A 15684-nucleotide genomic window follows, 5' to 3' on the forward strand; every position below is an offset into this window, starting at 1 on the left:
CTGCCTGGAGAATTCCATGGACAGAGGAACCTTGAGGGCGTCCATGGGATCCCAAAGAGTCAGACACTACTTAGTGACAACAGCAACAACAGAGATCCTGATGATAAGTCTTTACTTGGCTTTTCCCATCACTGTAACCTCACCTACAACTGTGATGCTCCCCTGGGGGGAGTCACCAGAGGAGACCAGGCTCCCCACCCGCATCCTGGATCCTGGGTCTCAGCAGATCTCCCCGTTGCCCTCCTCTCTACTGTCTGTACAAATGCACACCATCCCTAAGTCTCACCCTGCTGCCCCCTCCAGCCAGCCTCCGCTCCCTCCAGCCAGCCTCCCCTCCCTCCACCCAGCCTCCCCCTCCAGCCCACCTGCATCTCCTCTTTCTGGACTCCCTCTCGCCACACCCCCTTCACATCCTAGCCCTCCCTCCCACCATCCAGCTTCTGCCCCAGCTGCTCCAGGCAGTCAGTACTCTCCTCACCAAACCCAGAGGATGCCAGGCGGTCCTCACGTGTCCTGGCATCTTTGCCATGTGGGCTCTGCTGTCACACCTCGCCCGGCCCCAGGACACTCCTCTCCTCTTCTTCTCCCACTTCTGGAACCCCTCCCCCATCTCCTCTTCTCATTCCTCTCCTAGTTTCCCTTAGGACACCACTGATTCCCGGAGCTCTGTCCTCAGCCATGAGTTCTCACTGAAAGGTTGTTGCTGAGCCATGAAAGACGCCAGGATTCTTGGCCCCCAGAGGAGAGGAATTCAATCCTGGGCCAGTGGACTGCTCAGAGCTTTTGTGTAATAAAGTTTTATTAAAGTATAAAAGAGATAGAGAAAGCTTCCAACATAGACATCAGAAGGGGGCAGAAAGAGTGCCCCCTTGCTAGTCTTTAGCCGGATGTTTCATGTCTGTTAGGAAGCTATCAATCAGATAAGAGACACACCTCGAGGCTGAGGGAGGTTCACCAGGCCCCTCTCCCACAACTTGCATTTTTGAGACAGGATGGCACAAGGTGTGTTGTCCACCAGCCATAAAACAATTGATATGAATACTGGTTTGTTGAGCTATTATCAGCCCAAGGTATGAGAAAAGAAAAAAAGTTAGTCTTAGGTGGGACCATTTTGAACAAAGGCAAATTCCAAAGCAAATACATAGTTTCATTAACATAGTTTAAGAAAAACACTTCCATAAGAAAAATCACATTGGTTAGCTCAAGGCTTGAGAAAAGTTAAGTTCAGGTGGAACCAGGTGTCACCACGGCAACACAGAATTTTAAGAGAAACCTCCTTTTACTTTTGTATAGAGAAGGAAAAAAATCTGACACTGGTAGTTTGTTTCCTCCTGCTGCTTAAGGGAGAGATAAAAGAAAATGTCTGACACTTGCTGCCCATTTCCTCCGTTTGGAGACCCCTGACCTTTCTGCCTGTTACCCTCTCATCATTATGTATGCTTTTCTTGGGTAACTGCATCTGCTTCCAGAACTGGAGCCTGCAGCACCTAGACAAAGATCCCCAGACCTTTATCTAGGGACCTGTCAAGAAACAGTCATCAGGATGAGGAATCAGATACCTCAGCCCTAAGGACACCACACTGAATTCAAGATTTCTTCTTAGGCTTCCCTGATGGCTCAGTGGTAAAGAATCTGCCTGCCAATGCAGGAGACACGGGTTCGATTCCTGGTTGGGTAGGATCCCACATACTGAGGAGCAAATAAGCCTGTGCACCACAACTACCGAGCCTGTGCTCTAGAGAGCAGGAGTCATAACTACTGAGCCCAAATGGTGCAACTTCTGAAGCCTGCATGCCCTAGACCCTGCGCTCCACAATGAGAAGTCCCTGCAATGAGAAGCCCGCACACTGTGACAAGGAAGTAGCCCCTGCTTTCTGCAACTAGATAAAGCCCAGTCGCAGCAACAAAGACCCAGCACAGTCTAAATAAATAAATAAAATTATTTTTTAAAAGTTCCCTCCTCTACCTGCCTCCTGGCTCTGACCCTGAGCCATGTTAGGAAGGTCACATGTCATCAGCATCACTGCCTTCAGGCTTCCAAGTGCTCTCATGCACACGCTCCATGAATACCAGTGGACAGGCAGGATAGGCATGGTGTTTTGATAAGGTATGGGATTTGTTTTGATCAGGTATGGTTAGACCTGCAGACACAGAATGCCCCTCACGAGGGAAGAGCTTTTCACTCACAGTTTTCTAGAAATAGGAGGCACAGCAGGCTATGCAGGGCCCCAAGGGGAAGCACCAGGGTCAGTCAGGAGGCAGGGGAAGGGGAAATAAGGCCATTGTTGTGGTTCCCATAGGAAAGAATGGGCTGGGCGAGGCAGGGTAAGCAGGATTAGCCTTGATGGGTTTGAATAATTGGAGAGGGGGTAGAGGCTGTCCCCAGATGTCTGGTACCTGGCCCCAGGGGTGGACAAAGCAGGTGGACAGGCAGAGAGTATCCAAAGTGTGAAAGCCCTGCTTTCACAGGGCTTTGAAAGGGGAGAGGGTTGGGGATTTTCAGTGTGGAGAGGCTGGTCTGGATTTGCAAGGCTCCCTTGCAGGGGGTCACCTGCTATCTATAGGGACTCCCCAGTCCTGGGAGGGGCAGTCTCCCCAAGGTGGACAAGACCATAGAATTAGAGAGGGTCATTGATGTGACCAAATTCAAATGGGTTACTAAATTTTACATTAGAGCTTACACAGCATTTACATACATTAGCTCCATGTATTTTTTTTTATTGAAGTCTAATTGATTTATAATGTGTTAATTTCTGCTGGACAACAAGATGACTCAATTATACACATGTATACATTCTTTTTAACATTCTTTTCCATTATGATTTCCCCCAGGAGACTGAATATAGTTCCCTGTGCTATACAGTAGGACCTTGTTGTTTATCCATCCTATATATAATAGTTTGCATCTGTTAATCCCAAACTCCCACTCCATCCCTCTCCACCCCCTGCAACTTCAGCAACCACAAGTCTGTTCTCTGTACTGTGAGTCCATTTCTGTTCTGCACATAGGTCACTTGTGTCATATTTTAGATTCTACATATAAGTGATATGGTATTTGTCTTTCTCTGACTTACTTCACTTAGTATGATTATATCTAGGTCTATCCATGGTGCTATAAATGGCACCAATTTTGCTCTTTTTTACAGCTAATATTCCATTGTATATATGCACCACATCTTCTTTATCCATTCATCTATTGATGGACATTTAAGATGCTTCCATGTCTTGGTTATTGTAAACAGTGATGCAGTGAACATTGAAATGCATGTATCTTTTCAAATTAGAGTTTTCTCCGGATATACACCCAGGAGTAGGACTGAAGGATCATATGGTAGCTCTCTTTTTAGTTTTTCAAGGAATCTCCATACTGTTCTCCGTAGTGACTGCACCAGCTTACATTTCCACCAACAGCGTAGGAGGGTCCCCTTCTCCAGGAGCAAGCAGTTTTACCCACCCATGAAAGAAACATATTTTAAATGCCTCATATCTTTTTCACCAGAACTCCTCACAGACATTCCAGACTTCAAAACGGACCATGAAAATGTAAAGTAATTCAGAATTTCACATTAAAAGCATTTAAAATTTGGAAAGTGGGCAGGGGAAGAATAACAGCCATCTACCACCATGACGAGGCTTTGGGAGGTCAGGCAGATTTCTGGCTCAGAGCTTGAGAAAATTGAAAGAGTAAAAGCAGGATTGACTGGGGAAGAACTAAACATGGGAGAAGGAAGGGCCAAGGGATTAAAAGCCTGCCTGAAACCTTCCATTTTTAATGTTTATCCTATATTATGGAGAGCAGTTTTGAATTTATTTCACTACACTGTGACCTACGGAACATATTTTATTCAGAAAACATCATTGGTAAACAAAAAGCTCAAGATGTGATCTTTGTTTACAAAAACTGGCAAACATATTTTAAATATATTCTTCAAGAATAAAATGCAGTTATACAAGCAGTAAAGAGTGTTTCTAACATGTGGTAATCACAGCTGAGACGCATGATGAAAAAAATCCACTTGGTTTGGGCATCTCTTTAGAATCATAGGCAGAAACATGACCATACCTTCCCACTGGCAGACACACAAAGCAGCACCTCCCACACACTTGCAGTAGCTCCAATACCAGCTGTTCTAGAAGCTTCTGTGAGAAGCTGCAGTCACAGGCAGACTTGGTTGCTAATGTGCCAAAGAGCAACCTCTCCCACCCTAAAGTTAAAGTCTCTCGAGGTCCAATGAGCTGAGCAAATTAAGTGAGCTCAACTAGTGCTTAGCCTGAGTTTCCACTTTTACAACTTTCTGTGATGCCGTGCAGTCATCCCTTGGTATCAACAAGGGGCTGACTCCAGGAACCCCATATATATACCAAGTCCCTCATATAAAACAGCACAGTATTTGCACAGAACCCACACCCATCCTCCCATACACTTTTTAACTTGATGAATTGAACTTTATTTTTTTATTGAAGTATGGTTGATTTACAATGTTGCATTAATTTCTGTTCTACAGCAAAGTGATTCAGTTATACATATACATATTCTTTTTCACATTCTTCTCCATCGCAGTTTATCACAGGATATTGGATATAGTTCCCTGTGCTATACAGTAGGACCTTGTTGTTTATCCATCCTATAAATAATAGCTTGCATCTGCTCATCCCAAACTCCCAGTCCTTCCCTCTCACTGCTCCTCTTCCTTGGCAACCACAAGTCTGCTCTCTCTGACTGTGAATCTGTTTCTGTTTCACAGATAAGTTCATGTGTGTCATTTTTTCTTAGATTCCACATACAAATATCGTATGGTATTTGTTTTTCTCTTTCTGACTTACTTCACCTAGCATGATAATCTGTAAGTCCATCCATGTTGCTACAAATGCCATTATTTCATTCTTTTTTATGGCTGAGTAATTTTCCATTGAATATAAGTACCACATCTTTATCTATTCCTCTGTTGATGGACACTTAGGCTGTTTCCATATCTTTGCTATTGTGAATAGTGCTGCTATGAACACAGGGGTGCATGTATCTTTTTTAACTACAGTTTTATCTGGATATAGGCCCAGGAATCTCCCATACACTTCAAATCATCGCCAGATTACCTTTAATATCTAATACAATGTAAATATTATGTAAATAGCTGCCAGAGCATGGGAAATTCAAGTTTGCCCTCTGGAACTTTCTGAGGGCTTTTTCCCTGAATATTTTCAATCTGTGGTTGGTTAAACCTGTGAACACAGCACCCACAGACACACAGGGCTGACTGTACTAGCAAATACAGATTTATATTGTTCTAACAAAAAAGGAGAAACTGGAATTTACCCCAACTAGATTTCAAAACCTACAAAATCCAAAATCTTCCCAAGAATTGAAAACAATTCTCAGATTGACATGCTTATCAAATATATAAATTCCATTGGTATTTCAAAGAAAATGAATAAAAGACATTAAACAGAAGGCCAGGGATTACAGCCAAGACCCTGAACTATCCCCTGAAACTGAGTGACATATTCACCACCCAAAGACAGCAGACCCTCCCACATTACTCTTCGCTCTGTCAGAGCAAGAGGAGATGAGCCTGATTTAGCGTGTGTTTTATGCACTGTACGGGCTTCCCTGGTGGCTCAGTGGTAAAGAATTTGCCTGCAATGCAGGAGACACAGGTTCAATACCTGCGTCAGGAAATCCTCTGAAGGCAGGCATGGCAACCCACTCCAGTATTCTTGCCAGGAGAATCCCATGGATAGAGGAGCCTGGCAGACTACAGTTCATGGGATCACAAAGAGTTGTACTAACTCCAACTAATACTGTGCACTGTAGACAGACTATTTCAGTGAATTCTCCTTGACCTTGGGTTTCCCACAAGATAGGCTCCTCACCACCGCTCAGCAAGTGCAGAAACTGAGGCTGTAACTCGCCCACAGCTGTCCAGGCAGGAGGTGCTGGACAGGTCCAATGAGGCCTCGATCCTTTTCCTAGGCAGCATGTCCATCTGCTCCCAAATCCACAGTACATACAACTTCAACTCCAGGAGAATTCCAACCAACTTGCATTTTCCTCTAATCATAAAAAGTATGCCTTTTTTTTTTACAGTAAGCTTTAAATATATCAGACATGGTGACCCTACAGAACTCTGGGTTTCAGCTTCAGGTGAACTTGTGATCAGTAGAGAGGGAGAAGCAAAAGCTAGAGAAGTGAACAGGAGAAAACTGCCAGACCAGACTCAGGGACAAGAGATACTGCCTTCATTATTTCCAAGTGAAATACTTCTTAGGCTATACCTGTTGATCTGGTGAGAAATTCAATTTCACTATGTAGTGTAAGAACCCCAGAGTGGGGACTTCCCTGGTGGTTCAGTGGTTAAGACTCCATGCTCCCAACACAGGGTGCACAGATGGATTTGATGCCTGGTCAGGGAACTAAGACTCTGCACACTGCCTGGCACTGTCAAAATAATAATAATAATAAAAAGAATCTCAGGGTCGGTGAGGTTATGAAGTCCAGAAAAATGTGGAGATAGGTCCACCATGGCCATTATTAAGCTTTTCATAGTCCAGACCTATATGGTCCATCCCTAAGGCACTGATCAGGGCAAGGGTTCTGTCTTCAGACACTGACCATCCTCACTATGGAATTCTCCCTCCTCCAATAGCCAGTCAGACACCCCAGGTTAAAAAAAAAGAGTCTGGCATTCCTCCCTGAGAGCAAGGGAACCTCCCACTGTAGCAGATCAAGACTCAAGGCTCTCCTTGAGGGGAAAGAGAAGGGAAAGTCCACTCCGGCTTCAGGAACGAGCTGGGAGCAGACACGGTGGGTACCAGCAAAGAGAACAGGTCTACATTTGGGTCTGTTTCACTGATAAGCTGCTTCAGTGGTGCTCTGCCAGGGCCCAAGGACTCGAGTTCTAGAGAGTATGTGTCAGGCTGAACTGCACACTGCTGCCCATATTGGACTCTCAGCTGTGCCTGACTCTCTGCAACCCCACAGACTGTAGCCTACCAGGCTCCTCTGTCCATGGGATTTCCCAAACAAGAAAACTGGAGCGGGTTGCCATTTCCTCCTCCAGGGGATTTTGCCCCGCCCCGCTCCAAGGATTTAACTCTTATCTACAGTGGTTCCTGCATTGGCAGGTGGGTTCTTTACCCCTGAGCCACCTGGGAAGCCCCATATTGGACTCTATGTGACCCATAAAAAGGATGACTTCTTACGTTCACAGCTAGTGGAAGTAATGGAATTCCAGTTGAGCTAGTTCAAATCCTAAAAGATGATGCTGTACAAGTGCTACACTCAATATGCCATCAAAATTGGAAAGCTCAGCAGGGGCCACAGGACTGGAAAAGGTCACTTTTCATTCCAATTCCAAAGAAAGGCAATGCCAAAGAATGTTCAAACTACCACACAATTACACTCATCTCACACACTAGCAAAGTAATGCTCAAAATTCTCCAAGCCAGGCTTCAACAATACGTGAACTGAGAACTTCCAGATGTTCAAGCTGGATTTAGAAAAGGCAGAGGAAGCAGAGATCAAATTGCCAACATCTGTTGAATCATCAAAAAAGCAACAGAGTTCCAGAAAAACATCTACTTCTGCTTTATTAACTACGCCAAAGCCTTTGACTGTGTAGATCACAACAAACTGTGGGAAATTCTTCAAGAGATGGGAATACCAGACCACCTTACCAGCCTCCTGAGAAATCTGTATGCAGGTCAAGAAGCAACAGTTAAAACCAGACATGGAACAATATACTGGTTTCAAATTGGTAAAGAAGTACATCAGGGCTGTATATTGTCACCCTGATTATTTAACGTATGTGCAGAGTACATCATGCGAAATGCTGGGCTGGATGAAGCACAAGCTGGAATCAAGATTGCCAGGAGAAATAGCAATAAACTCAGATACGCAGATGACACCACCCTTAAGGCAGAAAGTGAAGAACAGCTAAAGAGCCTCTTGATGAAAGCGATAGAAGCGAGTGAAAAAGTTGGCTTAAAACTCAACATTCAAAAAACGAAGATCATGGCATCCAGCCCCATCACTTCATGGCAAATAGAAGGGGAAACAATGGAAACAGTGACAGACTTTAATTTTGGGGACTCCAAAATCACTGCAGATGGTGACTGCAGTCATGAAAGTAAAAGACGCTTGCTCCTCGGAAGAAAAGCTATGACCAACCTAGACAGCATATTAAAAAACAGAGAGTGCTCGCCTCGGCAGCACATACACTAAAATTGAAACGATATAGAGAAGATTAGCATGGCCCCTGAGCAAGGATGACACGCAAATTCGTGAAGCGTTCCATATTTTTTGTCTTAAACACTTGTAAAATACCACTTTAATTATAACAGTTTGCAATAAACAACCACAACCCGAAAAGAAAGAAAGAAAGAACAGAGACATTACCTTGCCAACAAAGGTCCATCTAGTCAAAGCTATGGTTTTTCCAGTAGTCATGTATGGATGTGAGAGTTGGACTAAAAAGAAAGCTGAGTGCCACAGAATTGATGCTTTTGAACTGTAGTGTTAGAGAAGACTCTTGAGAGTCCCTTGGACTGCAAGGAGATCAAACCTGTCAATCCTAAAGGAAACAGTCCTGAATATTCATTGGAAGGACTGATGCTGAAGCTGAAACGTCAATACTTTGGCTACCTGATACAAAGAACTGACTCATTGGAAAAGACCCTGATGCTGGGAAAGACTAAAGGCAGGAGGAGAAGGGAGAGACAGAGGATAAGATGATTGGATGGCATCACCGACTCGATGGACATGAGTTTGAACAAGCTCTGGGAGTTGGCGATGGACAGGAAAGCCTGGCGAGCTGCAGTCCATGGGCTCGCAAAGAGTCAGACACGACTGAGTGACTGAACTGAACTTACATTCAACCCAAAACCACACCAGCACAGGAGGCCCTGGATGGAAACAGAGGGACCATCACTCTCTCTCTTTTCCAACAAGGAACACATGGGATGTCTGAGCCAACCCAGCTCTGACCTAATCCTCCTCTCACAATTCTGAATATTGAGAACTGACTTTCTCATGTGGGTCTTTGAGACAATGGACGGGCCCATAATTTAAAAGGGTTCTGTGGCAACATCGGGTTAGACTTGATAAATGTGGCTCAAATTCCCTGCTGGTCCAGTAGTTAGGACTCTGCTTCCACTGCAGAGGCCACTGGTTCCATCCCTGATAGGTGGGACCAGGATCCCACAAGCTGCTGGGTGAGGCAAAAAATAAGTTCTATAAATGTGGCTCTTGACTCTCCAAACCTGTAAACGGAACACTGAGCCGCCAGGATATTACGATGATGGTTTTGTACTTAGCTCTTTTATTTATATCCATTCTTGTTCTGAAAAATATGTCAGGGGTTTATTTCACCATGAAGAAAGGGTTGCTTTAGCAACAGTACGGAAGTACAGGATAAAGAATACTTCTCAAACGTCTATAAATGACCCGGATTAGGCTTCTCAGTTTGAAAAATACCTAATCCCTTTCAGCAATGAAGTGCTGAGATCATAAGGAGAAATCCAAAGTTCTTTTAAGGGCTGAGAGCTGATTTATTTTTAGGGAGGAGATGAGTTAAACCTCTGGTTATCTCAGTCGATCAGAGGCGACCCTACAAACAATGGGGTGAGCATGGGGCGTCACAGAGGGGAAGCTTAAAAGTAGTGGGGTCTGAGTTGTGGTTACTACACTCTAGCTAGAAACAAAGTTGTCACTGTTCCAGACAAAATGAGAAAAATAAGGGCAGTTCTCAGCACAAGAAAAGGCACCAATAATCTGTAGGGGGCTTCCCAGGTGACACAGTGGTAAAGATCCTGTGTGCCAATGCAGGAGACATAAAAGACTCGGGTTTGATCCCTGGGTTGGGAAGATCCCCTGGAGGAAGAAATAGCAGCCCACTCTAGTACTCTTGCCTAGGAAATCTCATGGACAGAGGAGCCTGGTGGGCTATAGTCCATGGGGTCAGAAAGAGATGGACACAATTAAGTGACTAAACAGCAACATAAGGCAAGATGTAACACTACAAATTGCACAAGTGATCTCCCTAAACAGCATGATCCAAAAAGTGCTAAAACCACCTGGGGTTCCATGTAGATGATGTTGTTCAGTGGCTCAGCTGTGTCCAACTCTTTGCAACCCCATGGACTGCAGCACACCAGGCTTGCCTGTCCTTCACCATCTCCTGGAGTTTGCTCAGATCCATGTAGATGATACTACTGCAATTTGTAGGCATTTTCTCTAAATACAAGTACAAAGAGGCTCTCTCTGAAATAAATGAAAAGTAGACAGCACGTGAGGCCCACAGCTTTGAAAAGTTATGTGGGACTATTCTAGACACTGCTGGGCTGGAAATAGAACCTGTCTGAGGACATGAGGAAAAGGTTCTTAAAAACCCAAAGCCCAGACAGAAATCCAGCTGGCATCTCCAGGACAGAATCAGAGCTGCTTTCCATCCGTCTGGCTCTTGGCCTGATGATCACAAACCTCCAGGCACTCAGAGACCTGGGCTGACCAGAAAAGGCAACACCTGCTGACAAGGACAGACCCCCTGACAGGGACCCACTGGACCCATGGCAGCGGGCAGGGGGCACCCACAGCGATGCAGAGCTGTGTCTGTGGGGACTGAGGCTCATTTCCTCTGTTCACAGGCCTGTTCCACAAACCCCACCTGCCTTGGGACATGTATGGTCCAGGGGACAAGGTGGAGTTACCTACCTAGGACTCTGTCTCAGGAACCTCTGCTCCAGTGAGACAGACAGACAAATGCCTGTTAAAATCGAACATCAGATGGTACAAGAGATGAACAGAAGGTGAAGCCAGGAGAGCGGGTCTGGATGTGGGAGAAGGGAGGATGAGAAGGGGTAAAGGGTCAGGGAGAGCCCCCTCTGAAAGTGACCAAAGGGTGAGGCCTGAAGCATGAGTAGGAGTTAGGAGAACCAGAGTCCGGCTGGAGAGAAGTCCTAGAAAATGAGGGGGGAAGGTATTCTAGACAGGGATCCAGGCACAAGTGTCCTGTAATGGGGGCAGCGGCCGTGTGGACAGGAGAGGCCATGCGATGGGCACACAGAGCTGTCATTAACTCAACCCATCAGTCTGCAGAGACCGATGAGGTCCAGGGGGCCTCACAGGCCAGGGAAGGAGCAGAAGGAGCAGTTTCTCCAGGAAGGGCAGGAAGTGAGATGAGGGGGCGTCACTGTAGGGGCCACACCATCAGAACCACCACACATGCACAAAAGCAAAACCAGGCTTCTGGCAGTAGAGCACCTTGCCACATTTCCTGAATGAATGAATGGATATTTAAACATAACTTTAAATATTTTCATATTATATATTTTATTAAAATATTTTTATTTGGAATAATTTCATTCTATACACTTAAATTTGAACAACTCATCCATGGCCCTTTACTTTTATAAAATACAGTAATTCTTTTTTATAACAAGAAAAATTCTTGTTCTCTGCAGAACAAAGAATGAAAACATTCCCCAAGCCAGATAAACAGATATTAGAGTGAGGATATTGGCACATTCAGTATCAACTGGCACAGAGAACAAAATAATTCATGGTTAGTTTAAATTCAAATTCCTAGAGGGAGAAAGTGGAATGGTGTCTGCCAGGGGCTGGAGGATGGGGAATTAAGGAGTTGTTTAATAGATATGGAGCTCTAGTTCTGCAAGATGAAAATGGTTCTGGAGGTTGGTTTCAGTTCGATTCAGTTCAGTCGCTCAGTCGTGTCCTACTCTTTGCGACTCCATGAACCACAGCACGCCAGGCCTCCCTGTCCAACACCAACTCCCAGAGCCTACCCAAACTCATGTCCATTGAGTCGGTAATGCCATCCAACCATCTCATCCTCTGTAGTCCCCTTCTCCTCCTGCCCTCAATCTTTCCCAGCATCAGGGTCTTTTCAAATGAGTCAGCTCTTCGCATCAGGTGGCCAAAGTATGTTGGTTTACAACAATGCACATGTAATTAACATTACTGAACTGTACACTTAAAGATTAAGATGGTAAATTTTACATTACATGCTGTGTTGTTGTTCTGTTGCCTAATTGTGTCTGACTCTTTGCAACCCCATGGACTGCAACACACCAGGCTTCCCCGTCCTCCGCTATCTCCTGGCGTCTGCTCAAATTCACGTCCATTGAATTGGTGATGCCATCCAACCATCTCATCCTCTGTTACCCCCTTCTGCCTTCAATCTTTCCCAGCATCAGGGTCTTTAATGAGTCAGCTCTTAGCATCAGGTGGCCAAAGTATTGGAGATTCAGCTTTGCCACATGTTAAGTGTATTTTATTACAATATAAATTAAAAAAAATTTTTTTCAAATCAAAAAAATCAGTTTTTGCTAGGCAGGACTGGCTACCGGTCAGCAGAAGAAGACTGCACATAATTGCTCCTAACTCTACAGGCAAGCAGCAGCAGAGACCCTGGCTAGAGTGAGGTCTGCCTTGAGGCAGGAGGGGCACAACTCTGAATACAGGCCTGAATTTCCTTGGGTCTAACATTGACATTTTAGTCAGTCCTCATGTTAAAGTGCCTCATTCAATCAACATTAAATAACTCTGCTACCTGCCAAGCAGATGTGTAGACTAAGAAAGCATTGTGGCTGGGCTATGCATGCATAAACGTCACCAGGCAGGAAGTGTACTGGTTCCCAGTGACACAGTTCTATGTCAGTGGCACCATATAGTTGAACACAAGCTTAAAGTTGAATACCTAACTGGCCCTTCAGATTTCTCCAAAAATACTTCACTATGATATATAACTAAAACTAAATATTATTGAGTGAACAGAAGGTTGCCTTTGATACAGTTAAGCTGCTCAAATGAAATAAGCAACAACCGCCATATCTTTTGGGTAGATCATAAAATGTCTGAAGTTAGGGCAGGCTGATGAAACTGACTGATGCACTGGGACATTTCTCCATCCAAAGTTCCAGTTGACTTACCAAAGCAGCTGTTCAATTTCCACAGACACATAATACAGTCACAGAAGAAGTGAAATTCAGAGATTAACCAAAGAGGGAATGCAGGCATCCAGCAATTTTCAATATGCCTTGAAATTACACTGTCAATCCTAAAACAGCACAAAAGGTCAAAAAATAGAGCGTGGAATCTAAAAAGTATCCTGATAAAGTCTCCTGCCGACACAACCACCAAAGGCCAAAATAAATAACAAAAAAAATTATACTATGAATGAGAAGAGAGTGTAAGACTCAAGCTTTGTGTTACTGAAGAAGAAAACAGTATGAAGTGTGGGGATAAATGCAGCTACCATTGGATAGATATTTCATGAAAGCTACATTTATAACAGTGTTTTGTTTTTCCAAAAAGATGCCACTTAATAGCCAATGGTCTTTATAATAGAAGGTATGTCACTGGTTTTGTTGTTGTTGTTCTTGAATCGCTAAGGCGTGTCTGACTGCAACCCCATGGACTACAGCACACCAGGCTTCCCTGTCCTTCACTGTCTCCTGGAGTTTGCTCCAATTCATGTCCACTGAGTCAGTGATGCTACCTAACCATCTCATCCTCTGCTGCCCCCTTCTCTTCTGCCTTCAATCTTTCCTAGCATCAGGGTCTTTTCCAATGAGTCAGCTCTTGGCATCAGGTGGCCAAAGGATTGGAGGGTCAAATTCAGCATCAGTCCTTCCAATGAATATTTGGGGGTTGATTTCCTTGAGGATTGACTAGATTGATCCCCCCACTGTCCAAAGGACTCTCAAGAGTCTTCTCCAGGACCACAATTCAAAAGCACTGGTTTTACACTATGGTTACTTACAAATCACTTTTGCCACAATGAAGGACAGTTAGTTACTGAAGGCCACCCTGTCCCTCACTTTTTATATATTTATTTTTTAAAATAAATTTGGCTTTTATTGACCTTTTTTATTGCTGACATCAGGCACCATTTGGTATCTTAGTTCCCTGACCAGGAATCAAGCCTTAGGAAGTCCCTCACTTTTTATTATTAATGTGATGTAAAGTCTCCTGATGAAGGTACAATACAGATTTCTAAAAAATCATTCAAATATGGGCACTGTAAGTTCAACCTCCAGTACTACTATTAAATAACTAACAAGTGAAAACAGCTTCTAATATTGATCCTAAGCAGATCCTAAAACATTGTTTAACATGTTTAAGACTGGTATCACTGACCATGCTCACCCAAGAAGAAAAATGTGATGAATCTAGGAAAACACTGACAGTACCTATAATTCTACTTCACTTTGCTGTTATTCAGTTGCTAAGTCCTGTCTCACTCTTTGTGACCCCATGGACTGTAGCCCACTAGATTCCTCTGTCCATGGGGTTTCCCAGTCAAGAATACTGGATTGGGTTGCCATTTCCTTCTCCAGGGGATCTCCCTGACCCAGGTATTGAATCCAGGTCTCCTGCATTGGCAGGTGGGTTCTTTACCACTGAGCCACCAGGGAAACCCCTGCATATACATAGTAAAGTTCATATAAAAAGCACAAGATGCTTTAGAGATAGGACAACTTTTATAATACTCATCTGAGGAAGACAAAACAAATCAGAAATAATTATCCTTCACTTCCTCCTAATGTTGACCAAGGAAAAAAATGAAGGAAAGCCAACACATAATTAAAACAAAGTTGACAGTCAATGAAAAAGTCCGAGCCAAAGATGAGAGAGAGGCTGAAAACTTCCTTTGGGCACTTACTTCATGATACTCACTCATCTACTGCAAAAGCAAGTCTCATCAATAATTTAGCTCACTTAGAAAGAATCTTTCCCATTTTATCTGGATGTCATCTTACATGATATTTGGAAGTCTGACAGTTACCCAAGCAAATAAAAATACTAATGCTCTAAATACTAAGATGACCATTAATAATACATGTGCATTGAAGTTTTCTTTTATTTTTTTATTGAAGGATAATTGCATTACAGAATTTTGTTGTTTTCTGTCAAACCTCAACATGAATCAGCCATAGGTATACATATATCCCCTCCTTTTTGAACCTCCCTCCCATCTCCCTCCCCATTGCATCTCTCAAGGTTGATACAGAGCCCCTGTTTGAGTTTCCTGAGCCATACAGCAAATTCCCGCTGGCTATCTATTTTACATATGGTAATGTAAGTGTCCATATTACTCTTTCCATACATCTCACCCTTTCCTCCCCTCTCCCCATGTCCATAAGTCTATTTTCTATGTCTATTTCTCCACTGCTGCCCTGTAAATAAATTCTTCAGAACCATTTTTCAAGATTCTGTACCTGTACATTAGAATATGACATTTATCTCTTTCTGACTCACTTCAGTCTGTATATTAGGTTCTAGGTTCCTACACCTCATCAGAACTGACTCAAATGCATTCCTTTTGATGGGTGAGTAATATTCCATTGTGTATATCTACCACAACTTCTTTATCCATTCATCTGTCAATGGGCATCTAGGTTATTTCCATGTTCTAGCTATTGTAAATAGTGCTGCAGTGAACAATGGGATACATATGTCTTTTTCAACCCTGGTTTCCTCAGGGTATATGAGTAGGAGTGGGACTGCTGGGTCATATGGTGGTTTTATTCCTAATTTTTTAAGGACTCTCCATATCATCTTCCATAGTGGCTGTATCAATTTACATTCCACCAACAGTGCAAGAATGTTCCCTTTTCTCCAAACCCTCTCCAGCATTTACTGTTTGTAGACTTTTTGATGATGGC

General features: G+C 43.7%; 1 protein-coding gene and 1 non-coding gene across 2 annotated transcripts in view; one reads left to right on the forward strand and one right to left on the reverse strand.

Moving 5' to 3' along the window:
- The window catches only part of ENTREP2 (endosomal transmembrane epsin interactor 2), a 235219-nt gene that overhangs the window by 190866 nt on the left and 28669 nt on the right, over positions 1–15684 (reverse strand). The gene's annotated exons all lie outside the window — the stretch shown is intronic.
- Positions 8194–8300, forward strand: LOC133068768 (U6 spliceosomal RNA). The gene has a single exon (XR_009695714.1). It is a non-coding gene; the product is annotated as a U6 spliceosomal RNA (small nuclear RNA).

The sequence above is a fragment of the Dama dama genome, chromosome 13 (genome assembly GCF_033118175.1).
Source record: "Dama dama isolate Ldn47 chromosome 13, ASM3311817v1, whole genome shotgun sequence".
NCBI classification, from domain to species: Eukaryota; Metazoa; Chordata; class Mammalia; order Artiodactyla; family Cervidae; genus Dama; species Dama dama.